The following is a 10,558-nucleotide window of genomic DNA, read 5'->3' on the forward strand; positions in this document are numbered from 1 at the left end:
AAACCAGCCAAGGAAAAGGCGCAGCAACACGGCCAATGCATCCGACCTTCAACTTCGGCCCGACGTGGTACACAACTGCCTTCCAGAGGATCCGACTGGATGCGGCTCGAGGTGCCCCCTGTGCTTGCGAAAGCGCTGGCAACAGGGATGTCAAAATACGAACTCTCCCTTCAACGCTTTCAGTTTCTGTCTATCGCCTTGGATCCTGCATGAACTTTTCATTCTGGGTGTGACATGGATGGGGATAGGGATGTGGGGAGGAGGAGGAGGAGGAAGAAGAATAAGGATGAAGAGGAGAAGGAGGAAGAATGAGGATGAGAGGGGGAAGAGGATAAGGGGAGGAAGAGGGGAGGAGGAGGAGGAGGAGGAGGAGGAGGAGGAGGAGGAGGAGGAGGAGGAGGAGGAGGGGGAGGAGGAGAAGGAGGAGGAGGGAGAAGGAAAAGAAGGAGTAGGAAGAGGAGGAGGGGACGGGGGAGGGGGGAAGTGGAAGAGGAGGAGGAAGGGAGAATAGGAAGAAAAATGAGGGAAAGGAAATGGAAAAGAACATGAAAAAAGAAGGAAAGGTGGAGAAAAAGAGAAGCAGCTGGTGAAGGAGTAAGAGGAGGAAAATGGAATGGTAAACGAGAAGACTTACAAGAAGTAAACTGGAAGAAGGAAGAACAGGATCAAAATGAACAATGCATGGGGAGGAGGCGGAGGAAAAGGAAATGGTGAACAAAATGATTTAAAAGAAGTAAAAGGGAGGAAGGAAGAACAGGATCAAAAGAATAAGAAAATAAAAACAACACGAAAGAACAATGCAGGAGGAGGAGACGAAGGGCGAGATGAGATGATATACTTTTGATAAGGATCAATGGAGTGTAATGACCCCCTAACCCACACCAGCAGCATCACCTGTGCGGCGCCAGCATCCCCCCCGAGAACCGACCCACTCGTGTTAACACCAAGCCTCAGAATATCCGTCGGGTGAGTTTTTCCACTACTCGCTTCGGAGGCATCCTAACGGGGCTGTAAAATGTCGAAAAATATCACCCAAGTACCAGTGTATATTCCCCGGAGTAATTCCAAGGACTTGGCAGACTGGATTACTGTACTTAAGATAATCATTTTGACGTTATTAAAATTGCCAATTATATGAAAATTTATATCGCGAGTCCTCCGAGAAACATCAAGCTGAAACCCTCTGTGTACCAAGCTAATGGACTCGTAATCTCGGCTCGGGTCTCCCTCTAATCTCGGACTCAGCTGCCGGAGACGCTAAGGCGACGGCTCTCGCGCGAAGTACGTGATATTCCCCGAGTGCCGTGGCAAGGTCGCGTCTGCCGCCCTCTCGTCCCCGGAGGCGCACGTGACTCGGCCTCCCGCCCTACGCGAAATTTCGTCGGCGTTCATCACGTGACTCACTCTACGTGGCAACATCATCACACTCGCACGAGGCGCACAGACCTCAAGTTTAATTAAGCAAGCATTCTCCCATAAAAAACGCGTCGTCCTTCCTTCGGATTAGACCCACCGCTCCCAGCTGCCTCTTATCCTCTTCCTTTGTGCTACACTGCATATGTAACGCCTCCCCCCCCCTTGCCTGTGGGCTCCTATACCGCCTCGCCATTTCATCCTATCTCCATTCCTTTAAGACAAGAAGCCTGGGTAGGAACAGCGTTTATAGTTTAAATCTAAGTTGATAGGCCAATGATACTAACAATATCCAATCACAATGAACTCCAATCACTTGGTATGCAACAAAACCCATCGCCCTACCTTGTAGCATCTTGCCTCATCACTCCCCTCAACCCCTATACTCCCCCCCTCCGTCCCAACCCAGACAGCAATCTCCTCGTGATCCTCTTACCCGAAAACGCCACCCATTTAGGCCGGGCTTATGGCGTCCGTGCATAACTCCTACTCGCCTTGCACCGACACGATCACGCCATACGGTTAGGGTGGAATAGGGTGGGACCGGGTGGAACAGGGTGGAATAGGATGGAAAAGGCTGGGACAGGGTAGAATAGGGCGGGGAAGGGTGGAACAGGGTGATATAGGGTGAAACAAAGTGGAGTAGGGTGAAGCAAGGCGGGGCAGGGACAGGTTGGAGCAAAGGGGTTCTCCAATTTCCTCAACCTGCGACCACTTTCCCCCGGGGGGGGGGCCCCAAAAAAAAAAGGGGGGGGAAAAAAAAAAAGGGGGGGGGGGCCCCCCCCAAAAGGGGGCCCCCCGGGTTTTTTTCCCCAAAACCCCCCCCCGGGGGGGCCCCCCCCCCCTTACCCTTTCCCCCTTCCGGGCCCCCGGGCCCCCCCCCCTTTTTTTCCCCCCCCCCTTTTAAAAAAAAAAAATTTGGGGGGGGAAAAAAAGGGGGGGGGGGAAAAAAAAAAAAAAAAAAAAAAAAAAAAAAAAAAAAAAAAAAAAAAAAAAAAAAAAAAAAAAAAAAAAAAAAAAAAAAAAAAAAAAAAAAAAAAAAAAAAAAAAAAAAAAAAAAAAAAAAAAAAAAAAAAAAAAAAAAAAAAAAAAAAAAAAAGGGGGGGGGGGGGGGGGGGGGGGGAAAAAAAAAAAAAAAAAAAAAAAAAAAAAAAAAAAAAAAAAAAAAAAAAAAAAAAAAAAAGGGGGGACATATAAAAAAAAAAAAAAAAAAAAAAAAAACCCCAAAAAAAAAAAAAAAAATTTTTTTTTTAAAAAAAAAAAAAAAAAAAAGGAAAAAAAAAAAAAAAAAAAAAAAAAAAAAAAAAAAAAAAAAAAAAAAAAAAAAAAAAAAAAAAAAAAAGAGGGGGGGAAAAAGAGAAAGGGGGGGAGGGAAAAGGGGGGAAAGGGAGAGAGAAGGGGGGAGAAAGAGAGAGAGAGAGAGGGGGGGGGGGGGGGGGGGGGGGGAGAGAGAGAGAGAGAGAGGGAGGGAGGGGGGGGAAGGGGGGGGGGGGGCCCGGGGGGAAAATTAAAGGGAAATTTTTAAAAAAAGGGTTTCCCCCCCCCCCTTTTTTAAAAAAAAAAAAAAAAAAAAAAAAAAAAAAATTTTTTTAAAAACCAAAAAGGGGGGTTTTTTTTGGGGGGGGCCCCCCCCCCCACCTTTTAAAAGGGGGGAAAAAAAAAACCCCCCCAACCCAAAAACCCCCCCAAAACCCCCCCCCAAAAAAGGAAAAACCCCCCCCCCCGGGAAAAAAAAACCCCCCAAAAAAAATTTTTCCAAAATTTAAAAAAGGGGGCCCCCCCCAAAAAAACCCCCAAAAAAAAAAAACCCCCAAAAAAAAGGGGCCCCCCCCCCCACACCAACCCAAACCCCCCCCCCCCCCCCCACCAAAACCCCTTTCCCCCCCCCTTTTGGGCCCCCAAAAAACCCCCCCCCCCCCCCCCCCCAAAAAACCCCCAAAACCCCAAAAAACCCCCCCCAAAAAAAAAACCCCCCCCCCCCCCCCCCCCCCCCCCAAAAAAAAACCCCCCCCCCTTTTCCCCCAAAAAACCCCCAAACCCCCTTTTTTCTTTCCCCCAAAAAAACCCAAAGGGGGAAAAAACCCCCGCCCCCAAAAAAAAGGGCCCCCCCCCGGGGGGGCCCCCCCCCCCTTTTTTAAAAACCCCCCCCCCCCCTTTTAAAATTTTTTTTCCCCCCTTTTTAAAAAAAAAAACCCCCCCCCCCCCCCAAAACAAACCCCCCAAAAAAAAAGGAAAAACAACGCAAGGGGAAACCCTGTCCAAAGAACCGGTACCGAGTCTAACAAACTTTTAGTCCAGATAAAGAGCAAAGTTTGGGATGCTTCCTGAGGATAAGACCATCTTTTACAGAACACACGTGCGGTATGATGCGCGGGAGTACAAGAACAAGCGCAAACACACACATTCCCATTCACACACACACACACACACACACACACACACACACACACAGCCACGTCCTCCTCCACTCCCACTTCCACGCACGCGCACACACACACACACACAGCCCCGTCAACCTTCCACTCCCACTTCCACACACACACACCCGCACACACACACACACACGCACACACACACACACACACACACACACACACACACACACAGCCCCGTCCCCCTCCACTCCCACTTCCACACACGCACACAAACACGACCTTTACCGTCTCCGTCTCCCTTGTACGCCACTCAACCAAACTCCTCTTCCATTAATCGGTTCCCTAATTGATTAGCCCAAACGTGTTCTTAGGTACAACTCTAACTTCCCGTCCAAAATAGCAACCCAGCAAGGAATTTTCGAACGCTACGAGGCTCCTCCGTGCAGCCAATTACAAAACTCACACGCTTCTCAGCTCATACCGACCAGCATACCGACACACAGACAAGCCGGGATACGCACACTGCACACGCCTCACGCACTACCCATAACAAACCTTCCACCCAGATAGAAGCAGTCCATAGAGCTACTGTGCCGCTCTTCCGTATCAATTACCGTCACACGGCGCGGCCAGACACATTTAGGGCTCTCCTCCGACGGCGCCGCCACCTGCGCCCCCGCCCACTTCCCGAAGGCGTCCTCGGTGTCTCACCTTTAGCTTCTTTCACTCTCTCTCTCCCCCCTCTCTCTCTCTCTGAAGTCTATTTCGTTATCTATCTACCTATAAACAGATTGGTAAACACACACACGCACGCATACAAATACACGCACAAATAAAAACCACACAAACACATACACACGCATACATATATATATACATACATACATACATAAACAAACAAATACACACACACAAACAACTTTTAATAACACGTAGCAATATCTATTTAGTGATACTATTCTGCAATTAGCAATATCGTCATAAAAGCCAATAATCTGTGTTGTCAAATCTAATATTAATCTCGTTGATTAACAGGATTTCAAGTTTTTTCTCAACAACAGATAAAGTGATAGCCTGCAAACCAAACGACCATTTCCATGACGAAAATTTCAATATACGAGACAGTTCTCATAAAAAGATAAGTATAGTTTACAGTGCACATCAAAATTCAAGAGATCCAGTATGCACGTGATATCTCCAGATCATCAGGTGCTACCACTGAGGACGGAGTTTTGTCTTCATTTATTGCGATATCAACTGTACAAACGAGCAAAAACACGGATACAAACGCACACAAATGTATGTGATCGCGAGTGTGTGTATACACATACACACATGCGAACACACACACACATATCAAAATCCTGATAGCTTATTGTCAGGATGGAATATACAGTATAAGTCAGTGTACTAACAAAAGCTCGTTCGTAGCTATATATTCAAGCTGGCTGTTTCACATAATTTTCCAGGCACTTTTAAAACAGTTTTCGATCAATGTTTTTTTATCATATTCCAAAAAACTTCCTGTGTTCTCAATGCACAATCACTTAGCACTGGCTCATCACTAAATCCAATAAGTCGAGTTACTCTTCTATAATCTTCGCAACACTTTTTATAAATCCTTGTCGGGTGCCACTCAAATCTCCTCAGAGGTATGCCAGGAGAAGGAGCAGCGTACTTCTGCTCACTCACCTTCCTAAGATCAGACTGAACGCCGGATTCAAAACAAAGGCCAACAGCGCTCCATTGCCAACTAGTCGGATATTCCACCTGTTAATTCTACGGTCGAATGGCTACCGAACCCATCGGGAGAAAGTCAGCGACTCCATTACATATGTACCATTTATCTATTATAAAGCTAAAATAAAGCATAAACCATTTAAGCCGGTTATTGAATGTCTATCGCCGAAATGATTTCTGGCCGGATGCTGGTACCTGGCAACCCCCTTCTTCCCACGACTCGCCCCTAACAGATGCTCTAAGCCGCAATTCCAACTCCAGAAAGACTCCTACTTAGGATATCAATCTCGAGAGGTGCTTTTCCCATGTCACACTCCCCGTCGTCAGAGCAGGTTCACCTTCGAACAGGTTTCCTTAGATGGACATAGGTGATTGCCGATTGAAGAAATATTCGTTTTACGAATTTTTTGATCTGGCTTTTTTATGAAGAGAATCGTTCGAAACCACTTACACGATATAAAAAATATAAATAGATAAAAATACAAAAATAACAGCTCGTGAAGTCCAACCTGCCGACAAGTAATCACGAGGCAATCGTAAGAACTCAACTGACAACGGGCAGACACACTTTTGACTCATAGTCCAACAAAATCTCAACTAATATGACTCCAATCATCATTCAATAACATATCTTAACAAACCCTGAGCAGGACACGACACTGCCCTAGTACTAAACCAGAACCAATAGCCCCTACTTCCTCAAATAAGCAAACAGAATACACAATACAAGTAACAAACATTACTCAACCGCAATCCACCAAAATAAAATAACCCTGCTCATGCGAGAGGCAACGAAGCCGCTCCTGACACCACAACCACACCGAACGCACACCACACAACCACCCAACCCAGACAGTACACCAACATGCAGCCTGAACGACGGTTACAGGCTAGGGTGAGGCCTACCTACCCTGCTGGACTACCTGAGCAGCACGGCAAGCTAGCTAGCTGGCTGCCTGGCAAGCTGCCACCTGTTGCACTCACCAACTTGCCCGCCCGCCCGCCACCCACCCACCCACCCGCCGCTCACGAGCCGAAAGCATATGTCTATGGATGCCGTTTTATTTCAATTGCGAAACCTATCCTGGGGATTGCCTTTGACATAAGGTTCGAAAAGCACATGAACAAAACGGACACAGCTACAAATTGTCATAATCTTAAAATCAAATTTCCACCGGCGCCGTCATCACCATAACAACACAAATTACAGCAACACTAGCCAGTAATAATAAATGCATCGTAATGATGTAACCAGTATTAACCAAAACTGAGTAACCATGACAGACAGATATTCAAAACCACACACAAAAAGCACCACTGGAGTAACATTAATATTACTACTAATAATTGTACTATTAATATTAATATCCGTAGTAATAGTAATTCAACATTGTAGCGATAATAATAACAACCATAACAGTAAAAATATATTTTATCATTACCATTATAATATTTTTATAACATAATCATTATAATCATAATAATTACAATAAAAATAATTATAATCGTAACACCTATAATCATAATCATAATAACTTTAATCATAATCATCATACTTATAGTCATATTCAAAATTAATTATGACTGAATCATTATCATAATAACCATGATTAAATCAATCATAATCATAACAAAATCAATAATAATAACAAAAACAATAATATATGACGATGATGAAAGTCATGATGATGATAATGATGATAGTAATGATCATGGAGATGATGATGGTAATTATAATGATGGTGATGATTTATGGAGATGGTGATGATAATGACGATGGTGATAACAGCCATAAGGATAACTATGAAATTAAAAATAAAAACTAACAACAATGAAAAAAAATTACCATTATTACTATAATCACAATCATTATTATAATTATAATTATCATAATCATCATCATAATCATAATGATAACTGCTGCTATCATTATCATTACTATTACCATTACCATCATCATTATCACTATTATTAGCATTGATGTTATCAATTATTACGATTATTTTCAGCATTATCATTATCATCACCATTATCACTACTCAAATATGGTCTTGATGATGACAATGACAATGAATATCATCACCACCATCCTCTTCACCATCCCTGCCACGACAATTATCCCCCTGGAGTCAACGGCGCCCACCGATCTCGCCCCCGACGCTGGCCGAGGGCGACGGCGGCGGCGCGGTGGACGCTCGAGCGGCAACGGATGGCCTTGAACCGCGTTATACCTGGGTGCGTGCGCCTCAACCCTGCCATACTTCGTTATACACCGCTGACTGACCGCCACCTGCCCAGCTGCTCACAATAACATGCGTACACAAGGTGGGGGTACATTCAACGCCCGCGCGTGTACGCCGACGGGGATAACACGCGGGGTGGTCAGAAAGAGCTATGGCACGTAATACAGCAACACCAGCGGGACATTAAGCCGTAAAAATATGCCTGGGTCTTCTGGCCAAATATAGATGACAGGACCATTCCTCGTCCGGTCCAGGCACGAATAATAAGGGCTATTTCGGGTCTTAAAATAACGAGTAACGAAGTGTGGGCAGTGTGGGCGAGGGGAAGGGGCGGGGTAATAAGGTGGGTAGTGGATGGCAGCTGGAAAGGTTAACGAGACAAGCCACACTTCCGCCTCGGGACAATTTCGTAATCTTGGCCACGATGTGCGACGTTAATTACCTGCCCGTCTCGACACCTGCGTCCCCTGCCCCAAGATCGCAGGACATTACACAACGTACGCGCGCTCAAGCATGCGGCTCCGTGCTTCGTTTTCAGCGTGCAGTTGCCTCCCGCGCGCACCTCGCCTCGTTGGAGTCCCGCCCTTTGAACTCCAATGCAGACGCAAACATCCCCAGGATAATCGAACGGGCAATTAATAAGGACAAGAGTCGGCGAAGCAATCTATCACCTCCTTCACGGTTCAAGAACGACGTGAAGGAGAAAGGCAGGGAAAGGAAGTCCCAAGGAGACCTCAAGGAGACTCTAGGAAGGGGGTGCGAGATGGGGAGGGGGGATAAGGAGGATGGAGGGTGAGGGCGGGGAAGGAAAGAACATGGGCTCTCTTATGGAGCCAAATTAAAAGGTGTCGCTCCGAAAGTGACTGGCACATGGCGCTTCAAACGAACCATCTGCCTCTTCACTTGTGCCTTATGGGGAGAAAGAAACATGAAACATGAGTCGAGAGAAGGGAAGAGAAGAGAAAGGAGAGAGAGAAAGAAGTGGTCGGTGATGAAGAGCAAAGGGTCTAACCACGGCGAGAGTAAACACGTCCCCCCCAAGACCCCTCCCGAAGGAAACGACGGCCATGACTGACAGCAAAAGCCAGCGTCGTCGTGGGGGACGCCGTGAGAACCCCTTGTTTTCCCACCGGTGGACACCTAAGCTTGGATACAGACGCTATCTTTAGAGCAACCTAGAATAGGATAATATCCTTCATTAAGCAGTTACACAATGCATTCTACGACACTAAGCACTCCGCAAAGGGCACGGAGCACGCACGAGATGGGAGGCGGCGTCTGGAGTGCCCTGTCCCTAAAAAGACCGCCCGTTCTGACATTAAAAACCTAACGCTTTTCTACCCACCTTTTCTACCCTCTTCGTTTTGTAAAAGATATGAAGACATGGCTACTCGTGGACCCTGGATACAAGAGAAGGAAACTAGACATATATAAAAAAGACCCAGAGAGTGCAACCACAAGAATACATGTATAAAACATTGGCCATGAAAAGGGTGAAAAAAGAAAAAATCAACATCGACGGGCAAAGGAACATCACAGGTGAACGAGACCGGGAAGGAGGGAGAAGGAGAGAGAGGAAGTGGTTGGTCAATAATTACATTTCATTAATCTCTCGAAGTCCACAGTAGCCACGGCCACCTCTTGTGGTCATGCTCCGTCCCCCAACCCAAGCACACACACGCAACGGCACACACGCACATACGTATCTAATGCTAAAATAGGAACCATTACACAGACGAAACGGAAGCACGTGCACACAAGCAGACGCTTGTTTACCAACCACCTCATCTAAAGCAACAATTACGTGTATCGCACGATTCTGAGAGAATCTCCTTCATGAAACGCAAGTGCGCCCAAACACAAACACACACACACACATACACACACACACACACACAGACACACACACACAAACGCGCGCGCACTATCCAATTTCCATGAGTCATCAAGCAGGGTTGCGTAGCCGAACCCTCACTTTCCACTTCCACAACTCACCCAGGCCTAAAAACAGGTGGCGAGGATGTAATTAAAGGACATTACTTTTATTACCTCCGAGCACAGGCAGGTACACTCAAACTCCCTTCTTGTAAGTACTGGTCTCCACTTTGAAACATATTCCAACACCACTCAGCGGCGCTCAGAACGGAAGATTCCGCTTCATAAGCGTCAAGGGAAATTTAAAAAGGCAACTGGAAAAATAAGGTACTTCTCTTTCTTGGCAAACGATAGAAAAAGCACGAACACCCTGTCAACGGAGATTTCCACAGCCGCCCAAGCACTCACGCAGCCCGCATCCAACCGCAAGTTACCACAAGCGCGGAACATCCGTCGCCCCGCCACGGCCACGAGCAGCGGCGACTCAGGTGAAATGCGAAGACGCGCGAGGGTGCTCGGCCGCGCGCCTTTGTCCTGGTCACGTCGCTCGAGACTCCACCGTCATTCGGTCTGCACGAGCGCACGTTCGCACGCCCGCTCGCTGCGTCCGCTGCCTCGCGACGCATGCTCGCACCAGGGCCTCGAGTCGCGCGAAGAATTCCGAGATATGGTCCAGGGAAAAAACTGATAGCATCGTAAAATTACAGATTTTCGTGCCTGCGCAAGTTCTTGCGAGTAGAAATAATTATCCAAAAGGTACAATTAAGATAGAGCATTACAAAAAAAAGGGTGAAAAAAAATCCAGCTCAATATACCATTCATTACTGACTTTGTACACTTTTTTTTTTTGTTATGCTACGTTTTCCGACTGGTGCTTGCAAGCATTCCTCAACATGACCCACGATTACCAAG

At 46.4% G+C, this 10,558-nt stretch overlaps 1 protein-coding gene across 1 annotated transcript in view; it reads right to left on the minus strand.

Annotated features, from left to right (window-relative positions):
• The window catches only part of kat80 (katanin 80), a gene marked incomplete in the record, with an annotated part of 99,015 nt that extends 93,518 nt beyond the window's left edge, over positions 1–5,497 (minus strand). Inside the window, 1 exon segment of the mRNA XM_070121885.1 lies at positions 5,481–5,497.
• Between the last annotated feature and the right edge of the window lie 5,061 nt (positions 5,498–10,558).

Source organism: Penaeus vannamei, chromosome 5 (genome assembly GCF_042767895.1).
Source record: "Penaeus vannamei isolate JL-2024 chromosome 5, ASM4276789v1, whole genome shotgun sequence".
NCBI lineage: Eukaryota > Metazoa > Arthropoda > Malacostraca > Decapoda > Penaeidae > Penaeus > Penaeus vannamei.